Genomic DNA, 12,868 nt, shown 5'->3' with positions numbered 1-12,868 from the left:
AGCCAGTCCTGAGAAGAATCCGGCCAGCTTCATATACGTGCAGCCTGACAGGGCCTCTCCAGCCCAGGCTGCCCTGATACTGCTTCATGAGGTGCCCTTGGGAACCCACCTGGCGGTCAGGCATACCCAATCTCCAAAAGTGGAGCTGCCTTCAATCAGTGGGAGACGAGTAACAGATTAAAGCTTCTCCCGTCACCTTCTCCAGGTAAGCTGTGCTGAGAGACATTTCATAAGACCTCTCCTGAGAAGGCCCCCCGGAATCAAGCAACCACTTGCTCCCAGCAACGGCCAACTCAATAACGCCTGCTTCCCGGTGTGATTCTCCCTGGGCCTTCACTCCTGCTCCCAGGTAGCACTCCCAATTAAACCACCTCAACAAAACCTTCTGAAACTGGGCTCCAGCCAGCCTGTCACACCCTGGTCACACAGAATACGCATACTCTTTCCCATTCCTGATGCTTTGCTTTGCTCATCCCTGTTCCCTGCTTAGAATTCTAAGGGTGTGCAGAGAGGTAGAAAATTCTATAATTTACTACAGCCACAACCTTACAAAGGAGGAAATTGAGGCCCAGAGTAGAAAAATCTGGCCCAAGGGGCTCGATGGCTAATTTAAGACAGAACTGAAAGCTCTCCTGGTTTTTATGAGCTTCTGCTTCTGATTCCTGAAGTGTCCATGAATATCTACGTTCTAGTCCTGAAAGTCTACTGAATTAATTGTTTCCTCTTCCAACCTCTCAAAATACGTGGATTTCCATTTCCCTGTAAACCACAACTTTTTATTGCCTGAGCCATTTTGTCTCCCACTGAAGAAACAGATAGTAATTGACTTTTACTCAGTGGTTCAATCCAGTTCCTCCAACATTTGCTGGCCACTTTATACAATCACTCGTGATGAGTGCAGTGAGGAAGTCAAAAATGATCGACACGTCCTTTACTTAAAAGGAGTTTAAATCCAGTGGATGAGAGGGAAGGTTGTGCAGGAATATATCAACATATGCTATGATTGTTATAATGGGAGAACAAGCCAAAAAGATTTAAAATATCTACTCTAGTGATTCAACATATATACATAGAAACACATGCAGAAAATGTCCACATGCATAGGATATAAAATAGGAGCAAGAACAAGTCAACATACTTAGAAAACTGTAAGTTCAAAAAGAAGGCTATTTACAGATGTCAGTATTTTAGAGCCAATAATCATCCGGGATCAATCAACCAACAAATATATTAGTGCTTGTTCCATACAGGCCATTTGCTTTTTATACAAATGTATGCCACAGTGTTTCAGACAACCAGCAACCAAAACATTGATTACAATCAAACAGAATGAGACCTTTAAAAGCATCCGGTCCAGTGCCCTCCTAAGGAAACCAAGGTTCCACGTGTTTGTTTTCTTATCCAATCTATTTCCCCTGAGGAATTTGGCCACTCTCGTGCTTCCCCAACAACTCAGACTTGAATCTTCAACCTCTCTTGATCTTTCCATCTCCCTCATCCCCAGGAGCCAATCAACTCCCACATCTGTGGCTTCTGCGCAGATCCATTCCCTAACTGTATCCCTCCCACCTTCATGTTCTTTAGCCCGTCCCTGCATGGAGATGGGGCTGCCCCAATACGTCCTGAAATCACCGTCTCTTCCCAAGCATGCATCACAGTGCCGGGGCTGCTCTTCTTAAACATGGCTCTGATCATGCTGTTCCCTTGCTGCCAAAATCCAAACACCAAAAACATGTTTAGTTAAACAGCCCAGCTCCCTCATTCTCAATTCCATCTGTTTCTGGTTGTTCCTTCCCCCACACCAACACTCAGTCCACCTATGCGAGACTACCCCCCCACTCCCACACACATCCTGCACTCGCCCTCCCATCAAAAGGTTGGGATGGTGGCATCCCCCAAAACGCCCTACCTGTCAAGGCTTTATCTGCTTGCCAAGATGCTGCTCAACCTCTCCCTCTTCCATCAGGGCTTCCTAGATCACCAGCTGTTCATTCATTTTTTGACCCACTTCTCCACACCCTGTTTCCCACTGCGCATTACTTATACTTATTTCACAGCATTTAATCTTTGGATTGTGGTTCCTGATGTGTCAGCTAAACCATTAGATCAGTGCTTCTCAAATCATGGTCCCCAAACCAGCCACATCAGCATCATCTGGGGACTTGTTAGAAATGCAAATTTTCCGCCCAGCCCAGACCTACTGAATCAGAAACTCTAGGGTGAGGCCCAGCCCTCTGCTCTGATGAGCCCTCCAGGGGATTCTGATGCGCAGTGGAGTGTGAGAACCACTGAACTAGACTGTAAATCCCCCGAGGGTAGTGACTAGGGCTAGGTTAATTCATTCCAGCTTCAGAGGCAGGGCCTGAAACAGACAAGAGTACTAGTGGAACTTCCGAAAATAAATGGCCCAGGGTCATACTAAGTCAGTTGCCGAGATGAAACCAGAACTCAGGTTACCATGAATATCAGACCGGAGTTCTTTCCAGTATGACCACAGTCTCTAATTGTGAATATAGGCCATTTAAGTTCATGTATAAGCGCCTGTGCGTTGTAGAAAATGCACTTAAGTTGTCTAAGAATGACAAATCGTGCAATTAACAAATCAGGTCATTTTCAGTCTGTAACTTCAAAAGGATGAATTAGCGGAGCTGGTCCAGGAGGCTTACTTGGAAACGTCCTGCTTGTGGAAAAGGAGATCCTGCAAGAACTGAAGAATAGTCAGCCACTAAAATTGGGTTCCTCAAGTCTCGCAAGACTATGAAAAAGTAAACTATGCTCACAGAATGGATTTCCAGGCAGACTCAGAAGGTTGTCTTTTTAAAGACAGACCATATTGTAGCTATCTTTCTCTTAAATGCATTTTTTTAAGTAAGCAGCTTTTGACCAAAACATCTGCAAATATCTTAATAATGTGAAAAAAGCTGGCATTTCCTGATGTAAATAAGTTTTTAAATTTCTCACTTATTTATTTTGGGCCTCCTATTTAAAGTTGACTGAAGTTGGCTAAAGTTTTTGAGAGTTTATTCTTTTTCTCTCCATCTTTAAAGGCTTCCTACTCCTTAAGTGCTGTTCTTCCTTATGTATTGTGATGGCTGTCATGTGAGCCATCACGTGGGAAAACCCGTTTTCCATTTTTTCATGACTCATTCGTAAAATGATAGATAAATGGAAGTATCACTGATCCCTTAAAATGTGAAACCTAAAGAAATTTTAAAAGGAAGGAAAAAGTGCTCGGGCTACGGAGCCCAAATAACGCTCACCCATACATGAGTAAGGCGGTCCTTCTGCTGTGTAATCAGCCACAGCAGGAAAGTGGGCTTGATAAGATCAAACGGGACAGGTCAAATGCTGTGGGAGGCGTTGCAAAACTCAATGGCGAGAGTGTGCTCAGTAAATTACAATCCCTTAAACATCCTCCACTAACGTAATTCTAAACTCATTTTTGCAGCATTAAGCAGTGCATCTACATTTTGAAGAAAACCAAGCCTCTGTTTTGGGAAACAAGGTCTCCCAAGCCTACCCTCTGAGAAGAGGCTCCAGGGTGGCTGGCGAGCCCAGAGGCTAATCCAGGGCCTGACGACTCGCAGTGGAGGGGGGCACCATCCTCCCTGCCCAGGGGCTGTGACGCCTGCCTTGCACATCAGCTCTGGGGGCTGTGGTGAAGAGATTCCCAGGGCTCAAGAAGCCAGGCCTTATCTGAAGCGATGCCTCTCCATCCTTGGCCCACACCCGGCTTGGTTTATGTGCTACAACAAAGAAAAAAAATTATATTCACTTCTAGTCATTCCTGCTCATTGAATATAGGGTCATTTTAATTATAGACAAATTTCATAGCCTCCCTATGTCCTTGGCCCTAGGATAATCACCGTGTAAGGAAATGTTTACTGTATAGAAGTCATCAGATTAAAGGTCTATGAATTCGTGAATAAACAAATTAAATTGAGAAAAAAAATCCTGGGTGGAATCAGAAAGTAGACAAGTTTGATGAGAAAGAATGAGAATTGAATGTCTGATCTGGTTATGCTAAAATAATTCTAATTACAGTCAATTAAGTGAGGTGCTTATCCTTTATGCTTAACTTGTGCTTAATTATCATGCAATACAATAATGACTTCTCAACATGTTCTAAATTAATACCGTTATTCTTTATTGGATTGCAATAGTGAGCGCCTCATGCCTATGTAGCCAGATGTCAATGTCCAGCTCTGGATCCTGTTGGGAAGTGATTCATAGACCCGATAGCCACTTACGGGGTCAGCCAAGCTGGGATGGGCCTCACACTCTCTGTGGGAGGACTGAGTCCTCAGTGGGGCATCAGAGCACTAGGGCTCCATGGGTAACCCACTGCACACTAAGCCACTAACCAATACCGGACTCAGAGCGTCTCTCTGGCTCAAATGGCCAGGTCATCTGGTCTCCACATATAATTGCCCACAACTTGGATTTTAAAATAGGAGAACTTATCTGAGACTAACACCACACCACTCCCTGAAGTAGTTCTGTGTGTGAACTGACACAGAAACAAGAATGCCTAAAAGCACTGAATTTTAGAACAAAATTAATAAAATACAAAAGAAAATCTAGAACACTAAAAGAAGTAAAGGGAATGAAATATTTTTAGGATGCTTTTCCTTTATTTTAAGCCAGGTCAACAGGCAGGTGAGGACATGTTAGACTTTTAGATACTTCAAAAAGGGGTGAGATATAAGTTTACATGGTCTCTTTAACTTTATTCTTTAATAGAGAAAAATACTGCACACCAGAGATTTGTCTTAGAAACAGAAGGCATGGAAGACTGGCATGGGGTCTCTTGTGACAAGTCTACCATTCTCTCAGCAGTAAGATAGTATGCTGAGCAGCATTTTCAAAGTTTCTATTTAAGGAAAATCTCAAGAAAAAAAGACAGGAAGGCCAAAAATTACTCCTAAACCCCTGTATGTTATTTCACTTCCTAAGGAGTTTTTAAAAGACAGATCCCTACAGGGGCACCTGGGTGGCTCCGTGGGTTAAGCACCTGACTCTTGGTTTCAGCTCGAGATGGAGCCCTGGGTCAGGCTCCGTGCTCAGCAGGGAGTCTGCTGGAGATTCTCTCTCTACCTCTCCCTCTGCCCCTCCCTCTGCTTATGCTCTCTAAATAAATAAATAAAATCTTTAAAAGACAGATGACTACAAATTTCCCTAGAGTTGATCTCAGCAATAATTTAAAATACTGAGTGCACACTCAGTATACAATAGGGGAAAAGATGCCTTTTGACCTCTACTCCTCCAAAAAAGACCACTGAAATACTTATATTTTAACTTTACTCCTGCAAACAATAAAGAAAAATCTAAGTGATAATTTGTTCTTTATTGCTCCAAATAAATGCATAAATAGGATATTTAAAGGAATAAAAGGGGTAAAGAGTTTAAAAAAAAACAATAGTTTTCTAACATTTTTAAATAACAGGATTTTATTTGTTTGAATAAAATTCCTAAAAAGCCAAATATAAGTAAATAGCACAGTACTGGATTATATAATCGAAAGTATAAGATAAGTATCCATGTGTCCGCACTGATATAAATAATTGAATAACTAAATAAATAAACAAATAGGGATGAAAAGATAAATCTCCCATGCAGAAACAATCTAAATAATTTATGTAACTACTACTCTCTCTAGGAGGTAGGGCATAACTCCGCATCTCAATAGTGTGGGCTGCACCAGTGACTTCTTTCCAAAGGGTTCAGTATTGAAAAGGGGAAAATAAATAACTTGGCAATGGAGAACCCTAACCAACACGACCTCAGCCAGGTGATCAAACTCACCATCAACAAAAACACATCATGTTGATAATGCGTGCCCTTGATACAGTGTGATGAAAATGGTACTTTACTGCTGTGGTTCTCCCCTCAAAACCCATAATCCCAGCCTAATCGGGAGAAAAACATCATAAAAGTTGAGGGACATTCGACAAAATACCAGTACCCCTTTGAACAGTCAAGGTCACTGAAAACGTGGAAAAGTCTGAGAAACAATCACAGGCAAGAGAAGCCCAAGCAGGCAGGACTACTAAAACGAGGGAACAGTATCGTGGATGGGTACTGGAGTAGAAAAAGGACACTAGGCAAAAGCTGAGAAAATCTGAATAAAGTATGGACTTCAGTTAATAATGCGTTAATATTGGCTCATTAATTCTAACAAATGTACCACCCCAACGTAAGATGTTAATAACAGAGGAAACAATAGCTTACCCATGTACACTATCTTTGCAACTTTTCTGTAAATCTAAAAAGTTTATTGGGGCACCTGGGGGGCTCAGTTGGTTAAGTGTCTGCCTTCAGCTCAGGTCATGATCCTGGGGCCCTGGGATAGAGCCCTGCATCAGGCTCCTGGAGTCTGCTTCTCCCTCTGCTCCTCCCCCCCGCCCACCACCACTTGTGTTCCCTTTCTCTCATTCACTCTCTTAAATAAATAAGTAATCTTTTAAAAAAATAAATAAAAAGCTTTTTTTAAAAAGGCAAATATACAAAATTATGGTTTTTGAATGAGATGCTGTTGGGGAAAGTGGGGTTTAAAGAAGTTCCAGACCTCTGCTCTCTGCATTCCCACCCCAGCCCAGTTCCAATCCTAGCCTGCCCCTGAAACATGGAGCAGTTTGAAAACCCCGATCTTGAAACATTGGGACCTGTTGTCATTACAAAATGCCAGCCCAGTCCAGGTGGTGGGACAGGCTGCACGATTCGGTCCTGCCTTCAGCCGACCACAAGCCCCGGCCGGCAGCACCACGTCTTATGCACACGACCACATGCTGAGCACTCTGCTGGCATCGAAGCCCTCTGCGTGGTAAGCTCTCCAGCACCAGCATGAGCAGGGACCGCCGCAAACACAGGGTGCCGGCTTCCAGTGTCAGCCCTATCAGCCTTCTTGGCAATAGATCTGCAGAAATCACCTCACTGTTGGTCAAGTCTGCTCAGTGTCTTCTGGTGAGATGGGACAGGGCACACGTCTCCAACACGCATTTCTGGCCTCCTGGTGTCGTAAGGGTGATGCACGCGCTCCAGTTCCCCTTGCCCTGCCAAAACTGCCCCTCGTAGTACTCAAAAGAAGGGGGGGGGACAGGAGTTTCTCCCCAAATTGATCAGGTTTACTTGACATTACTTGCATACTTAATTGATCCATTCTGTCACAGATTATTCACCCACAAGACAGATGGGGGCAGCTGAATCACATCCTTATAAGCTCTCTGAAAATGAAATGTGACGTTCACAAAGAAAGCTACAGATTTTACTTCCCACTAGTCAACAGTGACCTTTGTTCCAAAGGCAGTGACATTCCACAATGAATCATTGCCATGAACGTGATAACATCTGCGGGGTCAGAAAAGAACAAATCGGAGAGTAGTTGAACCATTTGGGAAACCAGTGTTCACACTAATATCATACACTCATACGGCAATTTGGAGAGGCATTTGCTTCACACGTGGTTAATGAGCACCTACTATGGGCCAGGCGAGCCCTGCTGTCACAGAGCCTACGTTCTTACGCAGAAAACTCTGTGTTCAAGAAAACAAGACTGGAAGAAGAATTCAGATAGGGGTAAGTGTTGGGATGAAAAGCCCCATAATAACGGGCTAGGAGGGAGTCGGTAGGTAAAGCAACGCAGACTGAGTAGGGAAGCAGATCTCATGGTCAGGGAAAGCCTTTCTAGGGAGGTAACATTTGAACTTTTTCTCATGGACCTAAAAGTTAAAAGGACGCAAGCCATGTAGGGACTTAGGACAAGGGTGTTCCAGACAGAGGGAACAGTGCCATGCAAAGGCCCTGTGGTGGAATCCAACTCAGTGTGTTCCAGAAACAGAATCCTTCTGACACCCCCCAAGAAATGGGCAGTGGCAGTTAAGAAAGGTGAAAACAGAGGCAGTGCCTTCACATCTGCTCCTAGCAGCCCTGGGCTTCCAGAGCTGAGGGGCAGCTGGTGCTGCCAGGTGGTGGTCAGGGAGGGAAGACTGGAGGACACAGCTGGCTTGCTGTCCCCATCTAGGAATTGTCAAGAAGAACAGCTCTCCTTTGGGTATCTTACGAAATGGGATTTCACAGAATAGCTCGTTTAGAAAAGTGGTTCTTAGGGGTGGGGGTGGAGAACGGTACCCATAATTTTTTTTAAAGAGTGAGAATTGCTGGTGCAGGCTATTGACAGACAGTCTATACTTCCATCCCTGATGCCTGCGGATATGTATTACTCACACCCTTATGAAGATAATGGTGCCAGCGATGCCCGTCTCCCATATCACGTGAAGCTAAGGAACGTGATGGGAAGGGTGTTTTTCTGACATCGCATAAGCTAGTCCACTCTACCTGGAGAGTATACTCTGTTCTTCTTCATGCTAAATACATTTTAAAAACACACCTCTATATATACACTCATTGATAAAGAGCAATGAATCATCCTTCTCCTATTAAATACTATGCTTCTATTATATGAATCGGGGTTCCTCTATTACATGCCATGTTACACTTACAGACTAAGAAAAATCAAATTCTCTAGCTAATGTCAAAACATATACCCTAAAAGTGTGATTATCAAAGGCATACCGTTCATTCTCTCCAGTAATAACCAGATTTGCAGGCAGAAGTCTTTCCACTACTTCTCATCACTGGGGTCTCATGAAATCGCATTCTCATTCAAGATTTCCTCCAGGCAGAATTCATTTCTCCCTCAGCCATACTCCCATAGGGCCACATCTCTACTCTAGCAGCCATTCTAGATTGCTTGGTTATTTGTGGATGCCACTCCTACACAATTGGGACAGGGACAGGAGGGCAATGTGTGAAAGAGGGGACCTAACATTTCCTGTGCCATTTCTATGTTCCAGGCTCTATGCTAAACAGTTTCCAGGCATTGTTTCCTGCAGTCGTCACAACAGTCCTGTGAGACAGGTACAACTTTGATCCCTGTTTTACAGAGGGAGAAACTAAAGCATAGAGAATTTTGAAGTTACTTGTCTTACACCACGCGGTGCTAGAGTCCTCTGGATCTGAATCCAAGCTCTCTGGCCCAAGGCTGAGGCCCACAGTCATTATTTCTCCCAGTGGGGATTTTGCGGAGCCCAGCTGTGCCGTACAAGCCTCATGGACCTGCTTTGCTTAGTCGGTGCCCCATCACCCTGCATTTCCAGCCACAAGAGTAGCAGCTTGGTGTTGGGATTGAGGCGATGCAAGGGTCGGAGTTAGAGTCTTTGCTCCATGTTGCTAGTTTTGAAATATTTTCCATCTACATATCCCAACAGGTGGGTTTTTCCTTAGGATAACAGGGTTCTGGCTAGATTTCTGTTTTGTTGTGGTGGTGGTGGTTCTTTTTGTTACGATCATGTTAGTATCACAAATATACTTCATCTCCAAATCCCGTGCCCCTACCTTGGCTTCTACGTTTTTATTCCAAAGTGGGAACAATGGTGAGATTTTTTTAAACAATGTCAGATTTCACCTTCAGTTTGTTATTTTTCCTCCTCTTAGAGCTTTTTATCAAATTTCCCACTTTAGGCTCTGCGCACTCATACCACCGCTCCTCCATACACCTGGAAATGTTTTCCTGCTCCAAGCCACGGAGCCCCCATCCCAATCTGTTGCCGCCTCTCCAATCTCATTTCAAAGGACTCTTTCAACAAAACTTGGGTAGAGAACATTGCAGAAAAAAGGCAAAACTAACTAACTAACTAAACAAATAAGTACAGATGATAAATCCCACAGACTGTTCACTCCACATCTACAAATGTATTTGTAAGAATGGTTAAATGGCACAGTGGAACAAATAACTAAGTAAAACATTAACCATAAAAACCTCCTTTTCTGGAAATATCTATATATTTTGAATAAAATGAATCACACTATCTTCCTTCATCCATTACGTGTACCTTTTCATTCAGCTCACAACTATCGTTCACCACAATGGACACTAGAGACACAAAAATGGCAAAAACAGTCTATAGCCCCTAGGACCTTCCCCTCCCACAGGGAAGACAGATACTAAAGAAAACAATTGCAAACTTGGTGATTCCAATAACATGCTCTATATAAAATCCATGCATACAAAAGTGGTATATACAAAAATAGACTAGATTGGTATGAAGATCCCAAGCAAGGGCTAAAGAGTCCCCTGGTACCTCATTGTCCCCATCCTTTATTGATTAGCAATAGTTTTAAGCACCATTAAAATCACTTCCTAATAAACCAAAGGAAAGATAACTTTCAACTTCGTTTGGCATCTCAAAGAGCATTAGGAAGAAACACACTGCAATGCAGCCTTGTAGAAAGAACTGGAGAGGTCTTAGCCCTGTCTTCTTCTGCACGTCCTCTTCCACTTTCTCCTCTCTCTGCATTTGTCTCTCCCTCCCTGCTCACCACTTTTCTTTTCTCGTGTTTATTCCTTATTCTCCCTCCTCCAAATGTACTCTGTAAAAGCCGACTTTGAAAAAAAAAATCACTGTTGAATAGTGAATTTTGATTTTCTTGTTCTTAATAGAAAGTTTGTCAGTTTATGCCCTTAGACACGTCTCTCTCTGTCTCTCAACAAAAGGACCAACCAAATTATTTTTATTTCCATGTTGCTCTTGGCTGATTTTCTTTTGTGCGTCAGAGGTTTTCAAAAGGTTCCCAACTCTAGGTCCAAAAAGCTCAAAAAATGATTGAGCCTAGAATAAAGTATTCCCTTCATGCAGATGGGAGTCCAGTGCCACAAGCATCACCAACAACCGGGGAAGGAATCTGGGATCTGGAGCCCTAAGCGGCAAGCCTTGCCATGGCCCACAGGTGGCCATAAGCTTGTGCTCTGTGCACCCCTGACATCACCCAGGACTTAATTTAGCAGATGAGCTCCAGGATGGTCAAAATGATTATTAAAATACAGAAGCATTTCCCCCCGATTGACAAATACTTCCCCCTCAAAACAAAACAAAACAAAACAAAACAAAAAACAAAAAACAGCACATACCCTGGCCTTTCCAGACCTTCCCAGGATCCCTATCCCAACCTCCTGAATCAGGAGGTAAGGCTTAGTTAGCCCAGTAGAAGGTTTCCAAGACCCTGCTCTGGAAATACTGGACATAACCAAACTCCCCCTTAATTTCCTCTTCTGAAAAATAAGGGAGTTGAACTGATTTTCCGATTGCAGTTATGTCAAATTATCTCTTCCTAAGGACAGGACAAGCTAGGAATATCACAACCTGAAAAAAGTTTGTTTGGAGGCTGGAATCTCAGGTTATACTGTACTGGTGACACAGCCGTGCCCAGATTCTGGGTACAGGCTGCTGGAGACGGAGCCCCAGCTCTGCCATATGCTAGCTATATGATCTCCCTGTGCTTCCAATCACCTCATCTTTTAAATGGAGATGATATTATTACCTATTTCCCAGGGTTATTTTGAGGATTAAGTGTGTTCAGGTCTGTAAAATGCATAGAAATAGTGCCTGGCACATAGAAAGTGCTATATAAATGTTGGTTAAATAAACCAATCATTTTCTTCTGTCACTGCAATGTTTGTAGAATAAATTCAAAAATTAAGAAAATTTCACAACAGAAAAAAAAAAACCCTGTGACACTATGAAACACTTACATAACATACACTATTGTTGAATGACCCAGCACGAAACATCTGGGACCCAGACTTTACACTGCACTGTGAATTTAGGGAAACCACCGTACTGGAATGCATTCCCACTGCAGCAAAAGATATGATTTGTAGAACTCCTTTTCTAATCAGAAAAGTCACAGGCTTATAGGAAATTTAGGTTACAAGTTTCTCATCTTCACTCTGCAACAACATTTATCCACAGCCCAGCTGGAGAATACATTTTATTGTGTGGTGCTAACACTTAAAGGATTGTAAACATACAACCAGGCCTGGCACAGGGACAACTGTCTCCAGAACACAATGACTCAGACCAACTGTGAGTTTAAAGAGCCCCATCTCATGCTGGGTCCGCTGGCTCCCATCAATGTTTAGTAAACACCTGGAGTGCAGAAGAAATCGCTACACCCCAAAGCTAGCTTGGTCAAAACTGCTTCTAGCTACTAAAAAGGTACCCTGATCTGAGCTCAAGCATCATTTAGACACATGCTACAGCACAGCTAAAGGAGACAAAAGTATTTCAATGTTAGATACATGCTACGCACAGCTCAAGGAGACAAAAGTACTTCCATGTTCTGTGAGATATTAAGGGGAGGAAACTATCAACAACAATAACTCCCTCCTGGATTCCTCCCTCTCCGTAGCTAAACTTCACAATACTTTTATATGCAAATTTAAATAGCTCACCAGCTTATCCTTACATAGTAATGTCGCAGATCTTTCTTGATGGAGATAAGACTGACTAAACAAAAACTGGCTGTGGCTTTTCACCTTTCCTCTTTAAAAGTGCATTTCTGCAACGCTACGAGAAGGAACTCAAACTCTGCTTCATGAGAAAGCTAAAGCCTGCAGCACAATCACTGTCATCAAAATGTTCTGAAAACCCTGTAGGAAAGACGAACAGTGTTCTGTGGATGGACAGTGGAGATGGAAGCACAGCAATGAGAAAGCACTTAATGGACTGAACCGTAAGCTTACAAATGGTTAATGTGGCAAATTTTATGTGTTGTATTTACCACAATAAAAATAAAATAAAAAACTCTGTAAGAGTTAAAGGTAAATGAATTTCATAATAAATTTTCATTAAGAAACCCACACTTGGTCATCAGACAACTTTCCAGGAGCAGGGTCTCCCACTACCCAGTTTTAAGTGAATCGACAAACCTAAATGAGCTTTATACAGCACTTATCAGTGAGGTTAATAAATACTCTGACATCCGTGACAGACATGGCAAAGACACATCTTCCTCAAATCCTTAACTAGTC

The sequence above is a fragment of the Ursus maritimus genome, unplaced genomic scaffold (genome assembly GCF_017311325.1).
Source record: "Ursus maritimus isolate PB19 unplaced genomic scaffold, ASM1731132v1 scaffold_4, whole genome shotgun sequence".
NCBI classification, from domain to species: Eukaryota; Metazoa; Chordata; class Mammalia; order Carnivora; family Ursidae; genus Ursus; species Ursus maritimus.
Note: the sequence above shows the minus strand (reverse complement) of the source record.